This window comes from Pseudophryne corroboree, chromosome 4 (genome assembly GCF_028390025.1).
Source record: "Pseudophryne corroboree isolate aPseCor3 chromosome 4, aPseCor3.hap2, whole genome shotgun sequence".
Lineage (NCBI taxonomy): Eukaryota > Metazoa > Chordata > Amphibia > Anura > Myobatrachidae > Pseudophryne > Pseudophryne corroboree.
Genome location: NC_086447.1, coordinates 497,939,433 through 497,958,466, shown reverse-complemented (window position 1 = coordinate 497,958,466; position 19,034 = coordinate 497,939,433). Strand labels below are relative to the sequence as shown.

The 19,034-nt window shown below is 44.2% G+C and overlaps 1 long non-coding RNA gene across 3 annotated transcripts; it reads right to left on the bottom strand.

Moving 5' to 3' along the window:
* Positions 1–370: 370 nt before the first annotated feature.
* On the bottom strand, positions 371–9,451 carry LOC134911547 (uncharacterized). 3 transcript variants are annotated; one of them, XR_010176661.1, is made up of 3 exons: positions 9,236–9,451; positions 3,574–3,780; positions 371–675 (listed from the first exon to the last, which is right to left on the bottom strand). It is a non-coding gene; the product is annotated as an uncharacterized LOC134911547 (long non-coding RNA). The 3 variants fall into 3 exon arrangements; XR_010176662.1 differs by having other exon boundaries at positions 3,636–3,780; XR_010176660.1 differs by having other exon boundaries at positions 371–624; positions 3,636–3,780.
* Positions 9,452–19,034: the final 9,583 nt, after the last annotated feature.

Below are 19,034 nucleotides of genomic sequence, written 5' to 3'. Positions count from 1 at the left end.
AGACTAGTAAAATAGATTGACATATGCTGGCAGAGCGGTATCAGGGGAATAATGCGCTCTGGGCCGGCCCCACCTCCTGCCTATGTAAAGTTATGATGTCACAAGGAAGAAACGCTGGACAGCTCTCCAGCAGATTTGCAGGCTTCAGGATTTTGTTCTAGATACCCTTCAAGACAAATACAGGTGCCACTGGGCAGTTATGGTGCCATCTCCTGGTCTTGCACCTTGGGCGGCGATACCACTTGCACACCCTAGTTACAGCGCTTAACAGAGCAGCGACTGATTTCTCTTTTTTCTCTGCTCAAAATGCATATGTCCATCTCTACAAATACCATTCTCTATTATTATAAAGATTTCAGGCAAGATAGTATTGCAGAAAATAGGGCCCCATTTAATTGTGAGACATAACCCCTTTAGCACTCTCTAATGTCCACCTTTCAGTATTCAACATTGGTAAACTTAATTATCAGCAGTTTGTCACGGTAGCGCTTGTGCCTTCTATAGATGGCAATAGTGGTACAGTCTTCATGGGTACCCAGCAGCAGCCTTTCCATCTTCAGCTATAGTGAGTCCTGTCCACACTGCAGGTGAAATAGTCAGAAACATGATCAGTCTGGCTGTCATCTGTGAGAAACAAAATGGAGGATGCCGCTGAGGAGAGGGGTATCACTGGACCTTGCAATAGAGGTAACATATGTTAAATTCCAATGGCATATTCATATCACTGCAATGCTAAACAAAATATCCAGCTGGTAATAAGCATCGCTATTAAATAAGACCCGTAGTCTTCCACAGCTTTTCAATAACACCATTTGAAAGTGCAAATAATATTAGATTACATTTTAGTCTGTTCAAAAACAGTAAAGTGGGTTCTGCAAATGGCTTAACCTTAAATAACAACCGGTATTGACACAGCTACAGATACACAGCTGTTTAAAAATAACATTATAGAACCAAGGTTTTCTTTTTCAGTTTTTTTATCCTTTAATAATGGTTATTTGTTAAACAATATGCTTTGTTTTTAGTTTTTTTGGAGTGCATAGAGGAAACTTATGCTGCCAGAGACTTTGTAACTAGCTCACCAATATACTTTGAGGATTTCTGTGCTAATATACAGTAGATACAGTTAATATGAGAGTATACAGTATATACCTACAGTTAACGAACAGATAAAGAATCCATTGTAAGTGTCTGCTGAGGTCTATTTGCTTATCATTCACTATTAGGATTGATTTTAGGTGTGGGCAAGCATGGTGGGCACCCGGGCTGCTGCGGCATGAGGGCACAGACATAGTCATCTGCTACCCTTGCATCCTGCTGCACAATGGCAGCAGCAGGTGCAATGGGCACCCACTGCAGCTGACACCATTGAGGGAGACAGCCAGATGCTATAGGTCCCACTTCACCTCTAGCATCTGTTTCCCTACTCTCCTCCAGATGCTAGAGATCAAGTGGGACCACTAGCAACTGACTGTCTCCCTCAATAGTGTCAGCTGCAGCAGGAACCCAGTCAGCCCATGGCACTTGCTGCAGCTAGTGTACAGCGGGTGGTGGGAGGCGGGACCCTGGCAAGGAAGTAACCCTTGGCAACAAGCATGAGACCCCTGGCAATGAGCATTAGACACCTGGCAATGAGCATGGAACTCAGAGCAGGAAACACTGGGCAACAAACATGAGACCCCTACCAATGAGCAGGTAATTTAAAAGTAATAAGAATCATTACTGTGGGGCATAAATTGTAAGGGACATTATTGTGTGTGGGGCATAAAATGGTGTTGGGCATAACTATGTGACTTAATGTGTAATGGGCATTACAGTGTATGGCATAATGTGTGGAATAATGTGTAATGGGCATTACAGTGTGTGGCATAATCTGAAATAGGCATTACAGTGTGTGGAATAATGTGTAATGGGCATTAAGGTATGTGGCATAAATTGTAATGGGCATTAAGGTGTATGGCATATGTTGTAATAGGCAATACAGTGTGTCGCATAATGTGTAATTGGCATTATGGTATGTGGCATAACCTGTAATGAGCATTATGGTGTGTGGCATAAGTTGCAATAGGCATTCGGTGTGTGGCATGACATGTAATGGGCATTACGGTGTGTAGCATAAGTTGCTATAGGCGTTATGGTGTGTGACATAATGTATAATGGACATTACTGTGTGTGGCATAAGTTGTAATGGGCATTACGGTGTGTGCCATAATGTGGAGTAAGCATTTATGATGTGTGGCATAATGCATAATGGGCATTATGGTGTGTGGAATAATGTGTAATGGGCATTACAGAGTGTGGCATAATGTGTAAGGGGCATTACTATAAGGATGAAAAATTGCAAAAAAAATGTAATGGGCATGAATCAGGTTTTTTTTTTTTTACAGTGCTTTTGTTTTGCCTGTGTTGTTTAAGGGGTTCTACCTGGCATAATGTGTATAAGGTAGTAATGTGTGGTGTAATGTGACTGATGAACACTACTGTGTGATGTAGCGGGAATTGGCACTATTCTGTGGCCACGCCCCTTCCCCATGAAGCCAGGCCCCTATATGCATGACATAGACACATTCCTACACACAGATTCCATGTGTACATAAGTTACAGAAGTTTCTTAAGAAGGGCATACTCCTATAAACCTCAGACAGTTTTATGACCAGTGATGCTGACCTGCATTAAGAGATCTGAAAAACATTTTGTCAGGAAAATTTATTCTTGACAAATTCATAAAACTACCCAGAGGGGCGATAAGGCATTGGCTGCTAGCCTGATAGTAGGTAATTAAGGGACCCTGCTTGTTTAACAGGGAAATCCTGTGTTGTAAGAACAAAGGGACAATGAGCACATCAGAGCAAACTTTGTTTATCTTGACCTATGAAGGGAAGGAGAGTGACCCAAGAAGGATGGGAGGGGGGGGGCGGTCTGAGGAGGTAGATGTTCCAAGGCTCATTGGTTCAACTGTAAACAAGGCTGTGTCAATCGATCAATTGAAACCATAGGTGGGGGCCCAGGAGCTGCTTGCTGGAAAGATAAAAAAAATCTGGTGAATCTATGGAATATGTTTACTTCCTATTAGAAGAAGAGATGCTGAGGGGTTGCAATCTAAATTTCTTGTGATCTTCTGCACAACAGAGATAGAGGCTTTTCTGTAAGTGACTGTGATTTCTAATTGTATTCCTTTTTCTTTCATGAAACAAAATTTGCATTATAATCTGTGTGTCAATTTATTTAATATCTTTTTGTAATTAAGCTTTGGAAATAGATTTTTCAAATGAAACACAGTTAATTTAGTGTTCTTCTATTTGTGGTCTTGAAGAATCCACTAAGTGCCAAAATCCATGCTACATAAATGTGATATTATACTTTGAATATTAATGGTTGGGTATAGGTAGCTGACAGCAGTGACACTGTGTTATTAACCAAGAGTGCTGAAGTACCAATAAGCACAAACAGCAATTTCAGATTGAAGTATCTGTAAATTGTCCGGGTTTGTGACACTCACTGTTGCACTCTGTAATACCAACTGATGTTCCAAACAATACTGAACAGGTTATTAAGTAATCACTCCAAACATACCTCTCCTTAATTGAATGAGGTACAGTAGTTATTCACCCCAATTGAATGATGTAGTTACTCACCTTGAGTTGCTTCAGGATACAACCTTTGGTTGTGCCTTTCTGCACCAGGCAGCATAATTAGAATAATATGCAAAATAAGTACTGTCCCTTCCCCACAGGTTTCCATAGAGGTGTATGCAGAGATGAGAGAGACTCTGGATAGGATCTATAAAAAAGAAGAATAACGTGTAATAAATATAACAGTCATTATTCATCATAAGGTGTACTGACATAAAGATTGGGTTTATATAAATGCTGAGGTATAAATTGGCACAGAGGCGGAACTACCGGCAGTGCACTGCACTGGGGCCCGCCTCTGTCCAGGGGCCCAAGCATGTAATGAGTCAAACTGACTCATTACATGCCGCTGTGCGCTGCAGGCAACCGCTGCCCGCAGCGCACAGCCGCCCGGAGATAGGAGCTGAGCAGCGGTACAGACGGGGGAAGGAGGAGGGAGCCGGAGGACGGAGCCGCAGCAGCGCTTTGTTACTGGTGGAGGCGCTGCTGCTGCTGCTCCTCTGCTTCCCTATAGGCTGTCTTCCGAGAACAGCCTATAGGGAAGCAGAGGGGCAGCAGCAGCAGCGCCTCCACCAGTAACAAAGCGCTGCTGCGGCTCCGTCCTCCGGCTCCCTCCTCCTCATTCTCTACTGCCCGGGAATCGTCGTCTGACGCAGCTGCACCGAGGAGCCTGAGGGTAAGTATAATTCTTCTTTCTCTTTCTTTCTTTCTTTCTTTCTTTCTTTCTTTCTTTCTTTCTTTCTTTCTTTCTTTCTTTCTTTCTTTCTTTCTTTCTTTCTTTCTTTCCTTCTTTCTTTCTTGTGCCTGCCTGCCGCAATGTGTAAAAAGGGGGGACTACCTGCCGCAATGTGTAAAAAGGGGGGACTGCCTGCCGCACTGTGTAAAAAGGGGGGACTGCCTGCCGCAATGTGTAAAAAGGGGGGACTACCTGCCGCAATGTGTAAAAAGGGGGGACTGCCTGCCGCACTGTGTAAAAAGGGGGGACTGCCTGCCGCAATGTGTAAAAAGGGGGGACTACCTGCCGCAATGTGTAAAAAGGGGGGACTGCCTGCCACTATGTGTAAAAAGGGGAATCTGCCTGCCGTAATGTGTAAAAATGGGGACGCTGTCTGCCGTAATGTGTAACAAGGGCACGCTGTCTGCCGTAATGTGTAAAAAGGGCACGCTGTCTGTCGTAATGTGTAACAAGGGCACGCGGTCTGCCGTTATGTGTAAAAAGGGGTAATCTGCCCGACGCTATGTGTAAAAATGGGGAATCTGCCTGCCGTAATGTGTAAAAAAGGGGGGCTGCCTGACGCTATGTGTAAAAATGGGGAATCTGCCTGCTGCTATGTGTAAAAAGGAGGAATCTGCCTGCCGTAATGTGTAAAAATGGGGACGCTGTCTGCCGTAATGTGTAACAAGGGCACGCTGTCTGCCGTAATGTGTAACAAGGGCACGCTGTCTACCGTAATGTGTAAAAAGGGCACGCTGTCTGCCGTAATGTGTAACAAGGGCACGCGGTCTGCCGTTATGTGTAAAAAGGGCACGCTGTCTGCCGTTATGTGTAAAAAGGGCACGCTGTCTGCTGTAATGTGTAAAAAGAGGAATCTGTTCGCTGTAAGGTGTAAAAGGGTCTCTACCTGGTGTAGTGGTGCTACTGTGCGGCGTAATTTGAATAATGGAGACTACTGTGTTGGTATTATTTTGTGGCCACACCCCTTCCCCACGAAGCCACGCCACTATGTATTTTTGCGAGCGCCTACGGCGCGCACTGCCCCCGGGGTGGACTTGGATGGGGGGGGGGGGGGCCAAAGCATTTTGTCGCACCTGGGCCCACCGCTTGCTTGTTCCGCCACTGAATTGGCAATATATTTGGGGGGTTACATTGACTACATAAAGGTAACATTGAACAAACCAAAGCTAAGTGCATTTATTTATTTTTTTCATTTTTTTTTTATAATTGTGATAGCCCAATAGAACTCATCTCATTATAGTACTAAAATAAAGCACATTTTTCCTAAAATTATCCTGGATTTATTCCCAGTGGAAAGTACCATTAGAGAAAGAATGAAAATTGGATTTGGGCACTCATATCCTAAAGGGAGAATTTGAAATTAAATGTATGTTTGGGGTAGTACTGATGGTGTAAGGGTTATCATTACTGCCTCACAGCACTAAGGGCACGGAATCTATTCCCACCAGGGCCCTAACTGTATGGAGCTTGTATATTCTCCCCATGCTTACATGGGTTTCCTCTGGGTACTATGGTTTCCTCCCACAATCCAAAAATATACTGGTAGGTTACATGCATCCCAATAAAATTAACCCTAGCTTGAATGTGACTGTGTGTACATGTGGTAGGGAATATAGATTGTAAGCTCCACTGGGGCAGGGACTGATGAGAATGGCCAAATATTCTCAGTAAAGCGCTGTAGAATATGTGTGCGCAATATAAATAACTGGTAATAAATAAATAAATAAATAAATAAATAAATGTTACCCTTGCCACTCCCAATTGTCAAGAGAGGTTGATCTGAGGCACTCATGTGCAATCCACATACGCAGAAGATTCAGCAAAATCAGAGTAGGCCACATTTCCAGCTACACCTGTCAGGAAAACTAGCAATTTCCCCTACCTGAGACATTTCTTTACTAGTGAATGCAACATACAGTATCTCTCTCCTAAAATATATGCATCACCAGTGACAACCTGAAATGGCAACAGCTAATACAGGGTTGCAATTAATTTCACATCCTTCCCCCCCAGGAAAAAACAGCTCGGCTATGAATAAACTACACAGTATTAATGAAGATCATTCATAAATAGGCTTGCCTAATATCACTTTAATCCAGGACGGCTATGATTTACACAGGTTCTGTGGCTGGCTAAATTCAAGACTGCATTTCACCTGGTTTTATTCAGCCACAGAAGCTGTGCAAACCGGGTGTGGTTCATCAAATCGACAGTGTGGTGATGGAAGGTCGACAGGGTTTCTAGGTCGACATGTGCTAGGTCGACAGGTCTAAAGGTCGACATGAGGATTTTTTTTTTTTGTGTCGTTTTCTTCGTAGAGTGACCGGGATCCCAAATTAGTGCACCGCTTCGCTCGCCATGCTTCGGGCATGGTGCCTTCGCTCCGCTGCCGCTTCGCTCGGCACACTTTACCGTTCCAATCGTAGTCCACGTGGATCGTTAAGTATGAAAAAATTCAAAAAAATGATTTTTTTTAAAAAAAAACTCATGTCGACCTTTAGACCTGTCGACCTAGCACATGTCGACCTAGAAACCCTGTCGACCTTCCATCCATGTCGACCTAGTGACTGTCAACCTATAGTGGTCGACCTAAACATTGTCGACCTAGACACTGTCGATCTTCAGACAGGATCCCGTGCAAACCATAGATGTCCCAAATTACAGGGAAATTATGGTAAGTCTATTCATAACTAACCAATGATGAGTTTATAAACCTCCTAATGGCTAATGTGAGTCACCTGAATAATAACTTACCTAAATAAAAACACACAGAAATAGGGGTCTATTTACTAAGCCTTGGCTGGAGATAAAGTGGACGGCGATAAAAGTACCAGCCAGTCAATTTCTAACAGCTATGTTACAGGCTGTGTTTGAAAAATGACAGTTAAGAGCTGACTGGTTGGTAATTTATCTCTCTCCACTTTATCACTCTCAAAGGCTTAGCAAATAGACCCCATAATTTGAATGAAAATGTCAGCTATTTTTTGGCATTCAGATCAATGCTACTTATGGTGACAAGGGTCTATTTACTAAGTCTTGGATGGAGATAAAGTGGACGGAGATAAAGTCTCAACCAACCAGCTCCTGTCATTTTTCAAACAGCCTGTGACATGACAGTTACAGTAGAAGGTGATTGGCTGATACTTTGGGCTTAATTCAGAACTGATTGATGTTGTGCATTTTTGAAGAGGTCTGCGATCAGATAGGTGATGCCCATAGAGACTGAAAACCTGCCCCGTGCAAGTGTGCAAATGCATGTGCATACCATGCGAAGCCTTTGCCAGACAGCGGACAACTGCAAATCCATTCGCAACTCAGTCACCATTGAATCATTTTTCCAGTCTGTGCATAGCCCAAGACTTACTCCTACAGTGCAAAAGAAACAAGATGACTGCGTACGAAGCTGACATCACACACTCGCCCTGAAAATGCTTGGGCACACCTGCGTTTCCTGACACTCCCAGAAAATGGCCAGTTACCACCCACAAACATCCGCTTCCTATCAATCACCTTGCGAATGCCAAGCGACTGAAATTTTCGCACCATTCTGTAGCTGTTTGGCGTCACGCCTGCACATTGCGGTGCATACACATGCACAGTCATTTGATAATCGTCCGCTGTGCGATTTCGCACAGCAGCAATCAGGTCTCAATCGGGCGCTTTATCTCATTCCACTTTTTCTCCATCCAAGGCTTAGTAAATAGACCCCAAAGAAAGTAAAGACAGCTACAGTATACTGCTCTGCATCCCTTTGCTGAGCGTGTAGCGTTGGGCCTGAATCCTGTGCATTAGAACGGTATCACTGGAGTGAGACAGTTGCCATTTCAGGAAGCCACAAGATATATGGCAGATCCAGTGCTGCATTTGCAGTGAGGAGCCACAATTCTTAGCTCCATAAATGAGCTTCATTTAATAAAGTATCTTAAAACAAAAATTCTCTTGAATCTTTTTGTAACTAAAGGCCTTATTCTGATTTGGACTCAGTGCCGATGTTTGCACAGATTTTTTTGTACTCAAAGTATTGCTACACTTGACTGACTAGTTGTTATGAGTCACCGCTGTGACTCATTCCTGTTTAAGTCCTGACTGTCTCCTAGCAACCTGGAAGCTGGCTGCCACGTATGTAGCACACCTGTTTGAAATGCTTTTGTTTCCTGACTCCTCTTGTGATTGGTCTCTTTCCCTTATATTAGGGATACTGCCCTGTTCCTGGAGCCGGTGATATTTCTAAGTTTCTGCACCTAGTGAGCCTGCCACACGGTCGCTGCATACTGTGCAGTTCCCAGTTCTTGTAACCCTGGTTTGTCTGTCTGAACCCCACATCTGCATACCTCCCAACTTTTCATTTTTGGAAATAGGGACACACATGCGGCGAAGCCGTGCGCGTTCCCGAAAAAGGTGTGTGGCCTAAGGAAAGGGGGCGTGGCTTCATGGAGGACCCGCGATCACGAGCCACGCCCCCATTTTCGTCACTGAGGGGGCATGCCCAGCGCTTTGTGAGCCGCTGGCATGCCCCCTCTCCCTCTGACTCCAGTGAATAGACCCTGTGCGCATGTGCACAGCGTCTATTCACCGCTGCTCTGCTAAGCAGGGCAGCGGGAGACAAAGCCTCCCAACTGCCCCCCACCCACCACGGGACACTGTGGCCCACAGGTGGGACAGCGGGACAGTCCCCAAAAAATGGGACTGTCCCGTGAAAATTGGGACAGTTGGGATGTATGCATCTGTTCCTGAGTCCTGGTTTCTTACCAGTCCTAGTGCCTCATTGGATCCTGCCCAGTACCTGCCATCCTGTGTCTGTTTCTGCTCCGTGTCAACAATCAGCCATAGCCCTCTAGTTATTCTCATGCATGGTCCTCATACTTGCCTAACTCCTGCCAAATCTTCGTGAGTTTATCCTCCCACCTCAGGTCTCGTGAACATTCAGCCTGTGTGTCCTTGGTTGTCGGTAACAAACTTTACTCACTCCAGCCGTGCCTGTATTCACAGGCCTGCAGCAATTTCTGGATATCTGTATCAGTACTCAAAGCCACAACTCTGCCTCTGTGTGTTATTACAGCCCAGTCACTTTTCATCAAGTACTGTAAAGTCTCTCTGCTCAAGCTGACAGAACTTTGCTTTTAACCACACACACACACACACACACACACACACACACACACACACACACACACACACACACACACACACACACACACACACACACACACTCTCTCTCTCTCTCACCTGGTTAGTCCCACCAGTTCTCACCTCATTCATTCAGTTCTCATTGTTCAGTTATCAGTGCATATTCAGTCCTGTGGCTTCTAGTTATCCTACCTTGTCAAGCCTGTCTGCAGTAACTACAGATGTGTCCACATACATCTTTGCTATATCCCACCATGTATGGCACGGTTTTGAATGCCATAGACTCAGATATTTAGCCATACCTTGTGATTTTTCTTAATTTGCTTCTTTAATATGTTACTTTATTCATATTCTATTATGGCAAACAAAAATGTTAAAATTAATCCACTCGCTACTCGTGGAAAACAGCTTAGCCATGTTTTGCATGTTGTGCCAAATTGGTAATAAAGCAAAGATGTAAGTGTATTTCAGTATCCTGTTAACCTGACCTGCAATAAACCCATGCTTTACTATCTGATTTAATCAAGTCTTGCTGTCTTCACTTGCATCGCCTTCCCAGTATCACCTAGCCAAAGTGTAAAATTAACCCCAGCCTTGCTAGTCATCTTGCATCCAGTCTGTCTAAAATTAACCCTTGCCTTGCCAGTTGCTATACTCTAGGTGGATCTCTGCCAATCCCGAACTTGGCACGCATATCCTAACATTATCACCGGCCAAAATACTGGAGAATAGCAAGATGGGTCCCGCTCTGCAAAATCCGGTCCAGTCTTCCACCACTAACCAGAATCCGTGGGAGGATCCAGTTCCGGTCTTATTCAGCAGACTGAAGATTTGTGAAGACATGCTAATTCTCCCGTCACAAGCCTTCCTAGGGCTATCCATCCATGTAGATTCTCTGTAGCAGCATGTTTCTACACATAAAAAAAAATTCTGATGATTCAAGTCTTTGTCTATCATGTGGGCAAAGAGTGTATGGCACCTTTCTAAATGACTGTTCTCTGCCTCCTCAGTGTGTCAGTAATGGGAGTCTCGAAGAAATGAGGATTATACAGGCTCAAACTGAGCAGTTGATAACACTGTTTCTTGGAAAGAGTCAGGAAATTTCTGACATATTTGGAAGTTATTTGGATGCCACAAAAGTAATGTCTCTATCTACTGAGGCAGAAGAGACCACAAATTCTGTTTCCCCTGGTCTAGGGGTGACTCCTTTCATACTGACTGAAAGGAGAATCCAGAGTTTCCGGCGCCCTAAACTTTCTGAGGCTGAGCACCAACGATGAAAGGAGAATCTGCTTTGTATGTACTGTGTAAACCCAAGTCACTTCATTATGGACTGCTCCCTCCGAAGATCACCGAAAAGTGACAACTTTCAACACATAATGGTTCAGACCCGAAAAGTCATCTCAAGTGGTAATTTCAAACTCCCTTACTTCCAATAATGGTGCCAAAGAAGGGAATCAGGTCTTTAACTGGGGACCTATGACCTGAAGCCCAAAATTTAGATTTGGGAACCAACTGAGAGTATATGAATCTCTCATTTCCAGGGCAATCCCTGACCCTTTAACCCAAGGAAATACATATAACTCTGTTATCTCAGAAGGAGCCATCTTGCCTGCCAGTCCCATGGAAGGATTGCTTATAAACCCACCCATAGCTGCCCAGCCAGAGTCTCCACCCAGAGCTGCCCAGGCAAGTGGCTATGCCCCCGGAGAGGACTCGTGTTCCAAAGCCCCCAGAGGGGTCCCTATTGCCCTAGCCTCCGGGCCTGAGGTTCTGTCTGTCCTGGCCTCCGGGCCTGGGGTTATGTCTGCCCTGGACTCCGGGCATGAGGTTCTGTCTGCCCTGGCGTCCAGGCATGAGGTTCTGTCTGCCCTGGTGTCCAGGCATGAGGTTCTCTCTGCCCTTGCCTTGTGGCATGAGAACCTGCCTGCCCTTACCTTGCAGCATGAGGACCTGCCTTCCCTTGCCTCGTGGCATGAGGACCTGCCCGCCCTTGCCTCATGGCATGAGGACCTGCCCGCCCTTGCCTCATGGCATGAGGACCTGCCTGCCCTTGCCTCAGGGCATGAGGACCTGCCTGCCCTTGCTTCACAGCATGAGGACCTGCCTGCTCTTGCCTCATGGCATGAGGACCTGCCTGCCCTTGCCTCACGGCATGAGGGGTCTACAACCTGTGCCGTGCCTGAGAGGTCTTCGAGCTGTGCCATGCCTGAGCGGTCTTTGCGATGTGCCATGCCTGACGGGTCTTCGTGATGTGCCATGCCTGAGGGGTCTTCTAGCTGTGCTGTGCCTGAAGGTCATTGAGCTGTACCATGCCTGATGGGTCTTTGAGCTGTGCTGTGCCTGATGGGTCTTTGAGCTGTGCTGTGCCTGAGGGGACTTTGAGCTGTGCCATGCCTGAGGGGGTCTCCAAACTGTGCCTGAGGGGTCTCCAAGCTGTGTCTGAGGGGTCTCTGAGCTGTGCCGTGCCTGAGGGGTCTCCGAGCTGTGCCATGCCTGAGGGGTCTCCGAGCTGTGCCATTTCTGAGTTTCAGATGACCCCAGGAGGGGAGTCTCAGGTGCCGACCCCATGATGGGAGTCTGATGTCCGGACCTCATGTTGTGTAGCCCCAGGAGGGGCATCTGTTTCTGTATCAAGTTATGTAGCCCCACAAGGGGCACCTATCTCCGTGTCAAGTCTTGTAGCCCCAGGAGGGGTGTCTGTCTCTGTGTCAAGTCTTGTAGCCCCAGAAGGGGTGTCTGTCTCAGTGTCTGGTCCTGTAGTCCCAGGAGGGGCATCTGTCTGTGTCTTAATTCCTGTAGCTCCTTGTGAAGTATCTGATCCTGCTAAGTTCCCAGTAGAGGAAATTCTGGTCAAGACCCCAAAAGGGTTAGATCCTGCTGAGATCTCAGAAGGGGAGATTCCAGCTATGACCCCTGATGTAGAGGTTCTTGTCTTGTCTCCTAAAGTGACTTTTAGGCAATCAACTTCTAAAAGAACTTCTGACCTTGTAAGATCTGGGGAGCAATCCCAAGAAGTTACCTCAATGGGGAATTTGCAGTCTTTCTCTACACACCAAGATCCAGAGCTGGTTCTCTTCTATGGGAAGATAAAACAATATCATGAACTCATGTTGCTGTCCTTAGATTCGGCTTCACTCTGTACTCAGAGTTGGTGTTGCTTCTCCTCATGTCTTTTAGAGTGTAAGCTAATAATTGCATCTAGAGATTCTGTTCTGCATGATTTGGAGGCCTTCTCCCAAGCTGTGGTCAAGAGGTTTGGTGGACTGGAAGTTGTTCTTTCAGAGCCTCCTGAAAGTTCTGCCAAGAACACAGTGTTCAACAAAAAGGATTGAGCTTGTTAGAAACAGGCTTCTGAGTACTTTCTGTCTCAAGTTGATTACAACAAAAGCTTATCTTCATCAAGATCTCCAATCCGGAAGTTAACAGTTGGCTCTGCCTCCCTGTCTGCACCTTGTAAAAGGGTTGTGAAAAAGCCTGACCCACTGTATCCAGTACCTGCCCAGTCTGTCTATGCTCAATTAAATCATGTTTCTCTGGTACCATCTGTCTCCAAGAGGAACACCATGATCCTTCCATTGGACAAAGATTCCAACTCGGATTATGATTCTGAAGCAGGTGAAATTCCATTGCTGGAAGGTACCATCAGTTCGGATAATGTTTGGGACCTTACCTTGGTCAGACCGCTAGAGTCCTGCAAAAAGAAGTCTCGTCGGAGATCTTGAGTTTACTTGTTTTGTTCTCAGTTCCCCTTGGCCCTGATGGGGTGTCCGGAGTCCACCCTCAAAGGTAGGATACTGTTATGAGCCACCGCTGTGACTCATTCCTGTTTAAGTCCTGACTGTCTCTTAGCAACCTGGAAGCCGACTGCTATGTATGTAGCACACCTGTTTGAAATGCTTTTGTTACCTGACTCCTCCTGTGATTGGTCTCTTTCCCTTATATTAGGGATTCTATCCTGTTCCTGGAGCCGGTGATATTTCTAAGTTTCTGCACCTAGTGAGCCTGCCACATGGTTGCTGCATACTGTGCAGTTCCCAGTTCTTGTAACCCTGGTTTGTCTGTCTGAACCCCACATCTGTTCCTGAGTCCTGGTTCCTTGCCAGTCCTAGGACCCGTGCCTCATTGGATCCTGCCCAGTACCTGCCATCCTGTGTCTGTTTCTGCTCCTTATTCTCATGCATGGTCCTGATACTTGCTTAACTCCTCCTTGGTTGTCGGTAACAAACTTTATTAACTCCAGCCGTGCCTGCAGCAATTTCTGGATATCTGCATCAGTACTCAAAGCTACAACTCTGCCTCTGTGTGTTATTACAGCCTAGTCACTATTCATCAAGCAAGTCTCTCTGCTCAAGCTGACAGAACTTTGCTTTTAATCAACTTACACACACACACTCACCTGGTTAGTCCCAGCAGTTATCACCTCATTCATTCAGTTCTCATTGTTCAGTTACCAGTGCATATTCAGTCCTGTGTCTTCTAGTTATCAAACATTGTCAAGCCTATCTGCATTAACCATTTCAGTGTCCTGTTAACCCGACCTGCAATAAACCCATGCTTTGCTATGATTTAATCAAGTCTTGCTGTCTTCATTTGCATCACCTTGCCAGTATCACCTAGACAAAGTGTGCAATTAACCCCAGCCTTACTAGTCATCTTGCATCCAGTCTGTCTGCAATTAACCCTTGCCTTGCCAGTTGCTATACTCCCAGTAAATTAACCTAGTGGATCTCTGCCAATCCCGAACTTGGCAGACATATCCCAACAATAGTGATGGCAAATGCAATGAGGATTTATTTGCAAAGTGAGAGACAGGTAGTGTTTGTGGGTGGTAATGGAGGTGGATTCAAAATTGAATGCACGGTGCGTGTTTCAGTGGTGGTTCTGAGCCTGTAACTGCAAATTCATACACAGTTGTAAAGGCTTCAGGGGCTTACTTGCAACAGACATTCTGAGCCACCATAAGCTTACTCAGATGGTCAATGGTGCAACCGATATTCAAGTGATAGTGCATCTTTGTCATACTTGCCTACCTGACCCTCTCCATGAGGGATAAAATGCTCTGTTCCTGGACTTTCCTGGTATTGTATGATTGCCATCACCTGTGGTGAGCTAGTTAATTGATAAGAAAGGTGTTTCACCACAGGTGATGACAATCATACATTACCAGGAAAGTCCAGGACAGAGCATTTTCTCCCTCATGGAGAGGGTCAGGTAGATAAGTATTATCTTTGTACACAAGTAGCGGATTAGAGATGCCATCAGTGGGCATACCTGTACAACTCCTTGTGGCAACAACATTAGGATATTTTTAGAGATCCATTCTTTGGAAAACTAGGTTGCAAATGCAACTCTAAATCAGGCCCTATATACCTAAGTAAATGCAATTACGATTTTAGTGTAATTTAATTTAATTTTCCACATTAATAGCAAGTATTTATTGTATCATGTTCCTAAAGTTGAATATTCTATAGTTGAATATGGGTATGGAGCCTGATTTAGAGGTTACAGTCTAATTAGTGCCTCCACCCAAGTTAGGAAACTATTTAATCTTTTCCTTGGGGCTACCTTGGGACACACCCCAACTTCAAAATTGTTTTGTTTAGATAGGGTTATTGTAACAATGAGTAACTACTTTCATATATATGCACAAATTGTATGCTTTAACCCAGGGGTTAGTATATTACCACAAAATAGGTATATATTTTGTTTAATAAGAAGATTTATTTTAAATTCTAAAACACATCTAAATGCTTCCTGTTTCAATAGTGTTTTTATTTCTGCATTTTTTTTAGGCTTATTGTACTCGGGAAACATGTATTAAATTGATATAGTCCAAAGATCATACTAAACATTCCAATGAAAGGCAAGCAATACTGTATGTGGAAACTGACATCACAAGAAGAATAATAATGCTGTTGGTGAACCTACTGTATGGGTTAACTGGTTATTTTTTCAGTCTATGCCACCTGGAAAAACAGGTTGGAGATGGCAAACAAATTTAAAAGAACTGCTTTTGTCAAAGGACATGTTTTGAAAAGTTCTGATCCCTTTATAAATACAAACACATGTAAGATATTTGGCCAGTATTTAATTTGCATAGCAACATTTTGAAGGGGCCACAGCCCCTATGCTTCTAGAGACACACCTCTCTGCAGCAGCTGTTCATTGTATGCCCTATAATGGTGCCCTAGTTCATTTTTTGAACCATAGTAGTGCCCTAGTTAATGTTATGCCCCATAGTAGTGACATAGTTAATGTTTTGGCCTGTAGTAGTGCCTAGGTCACGTTATGCCACATTGTAGTGCTGCCTTTACACATTATGTAACAGTGTCTACAATTCTCATTCTGACATACAGTGTCCCTAGTTCATATTATGTCACACTATAGTGCTGCCCCCAGTTCCTATTGTGCCACATTACTGTGCCCCAGGTCATGTAACATTATAATGCCCTCCAGTTCATTTTATATCACATTTCAATGAGCTTGTCCAATGTCATATCCAGTTATATTGCAGGCCCCAAAGCAAAAGCGAAACCCTTGATTGTATGTAATGTAGTTGTGCTATTGGGATGAAGCCAATATACCGCCTGTCGGAATCCCGACAAACATTGAAATCCAGGTGCCTGGAATCCTAACAAACACTCGGTATTCTCACTTAGTTGGTGGGTCCACACCAACAACCGAATGGGAATAGAACCTGTGGCGAGCGAAACGAACCACCGAGCCCAATGATGGTCGGCGCAGATGGGATGCCACTGTTGGTATAGTGACAGCCGGCATCCTGTCTGTTGGGATATCATATCCCATATCATTGTCCCCTAAATGTACAGTGCTATGCAAATAAAAAATACATGAATATGATGGTTACAATACTATTGATTATCATAAGAGCTGAAGAGATAGATTGGATTTCTCAGATGAATATTCAGAATTTCAAAACTTGTTATTAAAATTCAGATTTAGGGTGCTATTCAAACAAAGACCCAGATTGCTACATATGCAGCAAGATCTGCGTCCATCTCCTCACATGCTGGGGGCTGCCCAGCACAAGGCAAGTCCTCCCAGCATGTGTGGCGCAACCTCAAGATGCATCTGCTATCTAATTTTGCATGCGCCGCCATTTTTTTAATCGGAGCGGCTGCATGTGACTTCATGCTGCTGCCCTGAAAACAATCCCGGCACACTCTTTTTCAGCCCTCCACACCTGCAAAACGCTGCTTCACCGCTCACCCAACACACGCCACTGTCAATCATTTTGACACAAACCTGTTTCTATGGATACAGTCATTTGTCAAGTCACACACAAAAGCAAACACAGCAGTGTCTATTGGCGGTCACCCCTTCTGCGAGCTTATGTAAATGTCACTACACACTCCTTCCCTTGTGGCCAATTTGCAATGTCTGAAATGCCCACATTTAGCACCCATGTATTCTATAATACTGATTGCTACATCCTTATACACCACCATCAGCCACACCATCGAACATTGCACAAGCCCTGTGGCAGGTGCAACTTCTCTGTCTAACCATGGCCTCCTATGTCTGTGTACCCAGCCACTTGCATTCACACACCCATGACACTTAAATAACATGACCACTGAATGGAGCATGTTTATACTGCTAGCCACCTTCCAGTCACCACCCAGGAATGCAGATAAATTCTCACCCACATTTCTGATCATGTCTGACCACAATACAACAGCACCTTCATACATACAATCTGAGTAAGGAACGCATCATAGGGTATTTCAGAACTATTTACATATGTGGCACATAATCATTCAACTACAGTATTTGAACATCAGCATTGCGTGCGAATTGCGGATTGCATGAGACTCACAATCAGGCCCATAGAGTTATGTTGCACAAATTTATTGGTGCCTGTGTGTAGAGGCAAATATGCTGCAATATTTGATACACTATTTGCCAAACTTATATTATCCAGGCCTTCCTTACTTTGGTTGTCTTGTCTATTGTCTTCCTACATCTTTATGAATAAACTTCTCTTCAGGGTTGCTGCTAAATTATCTGTAAGCATAACTAAAAGACATTAGATTATTGCACATGCTGGACAGTTTACACCTCAATATTTCTAGGCCTCTATATTTCTTTCTGTCAAACATTGGAATACATGAGTATCCTTAGAGGTATATTTACGAAAGTGCAGGTTTTTAGAAGTGAAGATGTTGCCACGAGCAACCAATTAGTTTGTAGTTTTATTTTCCAGAAGTTGCTATGTAAATAATAAATAGAAACTGATTGGTTGCTATGGGCAACATCTCACTTCTAAAATCCCGCACTTTAGTAAATATACCACTTACAGTTATTAGCTAGCATCCTTAAGCAGATGTGAATTACCTTACATGTGATTTCAAATAAATCAATCAATCAGTCAATATTTTAGTCTATATTGCGTTTGTACTTAGGGGAATTCCTGATACTTCCTGATTGAATTGTAGTTACTCTTCTCATTTCCTAGCTACAGAATATAATACAGAATAAATATACTGTAGTAATGTACACTATACCATATGTTTTGTGCTACCATCTGGTAGAAATAGATAACATTTGTTCTAATTGTCCAGTGTTATTCTCTGTTATAGTATAATAGTCTCAGATTTTACATTATCTTCTATTCATTTTTAAAAACTGATTTTTAAAATCTATTTGGTGCATTTTAGAAACAACCTACAAATTGGTGTCACGTGTCAATTCTAGTATACCGGTAATTACTTTCTTTAAAAAGTATAAACAAGGATACAGGAACAGCAAACAGTATTTAGTGGCAACAGGAAAATACCTGAATCTAACAAGTCCTTCATAGAAGTACGGTAAATAATACCTGCTGATTTTTTCAAAATAGGGAGATTTGCAACCCCACACAATGGAGCCGATTCAGAGATGATGCCGCTGCACATCTGTACAAAGCAGCCGGGTCCATCTGGTCTGCCACAGTGACCGCATGCCTCAAAGTGGTTGACAGTGATAGGCATTTGGGGGGTGGGGGAGGGTGCGTTTCAGCATTCGGGGGGTGGCGTTTCGGTGTTGCAGGGTCGTGGTGGCTGAAATGGGGGGGGGGGGGGGTGACATCACACACAGCCACTCTGATAGAGAAAAATATGGCAGCCAGGCTGTGAAGGCAGAGGTCAACCTCTAATCGATGCATCCACAATTAAATTGTGCACACATCATGAGTCGGCGTAACACACATGCTGGGTGGCCTTGCCCTGTGCTGTGCAGCCACCAACATCTGAGGAGATGGACGCAGATCTTGCTATGGGAAGCAAGATCTGCGCCCATCTCTGAATAACCCCCACTATCCATTAAATATATGTATGTAGTATGTGTGTCTATCTATCTATCTATCTATCTATCTATCTATCTATCTATCTATCTGTCGCTGGGTGCAGCAGGGTGGGTAATTTCTTTGTTTTGTGAGCTCACACTTGTCAGTCACTCATAGATAGACTTATTGGCTGTTGGGACCAGATAAGTGATGAGAGTCAGTCCAACTAATCATGCAAGTTAACTTCATA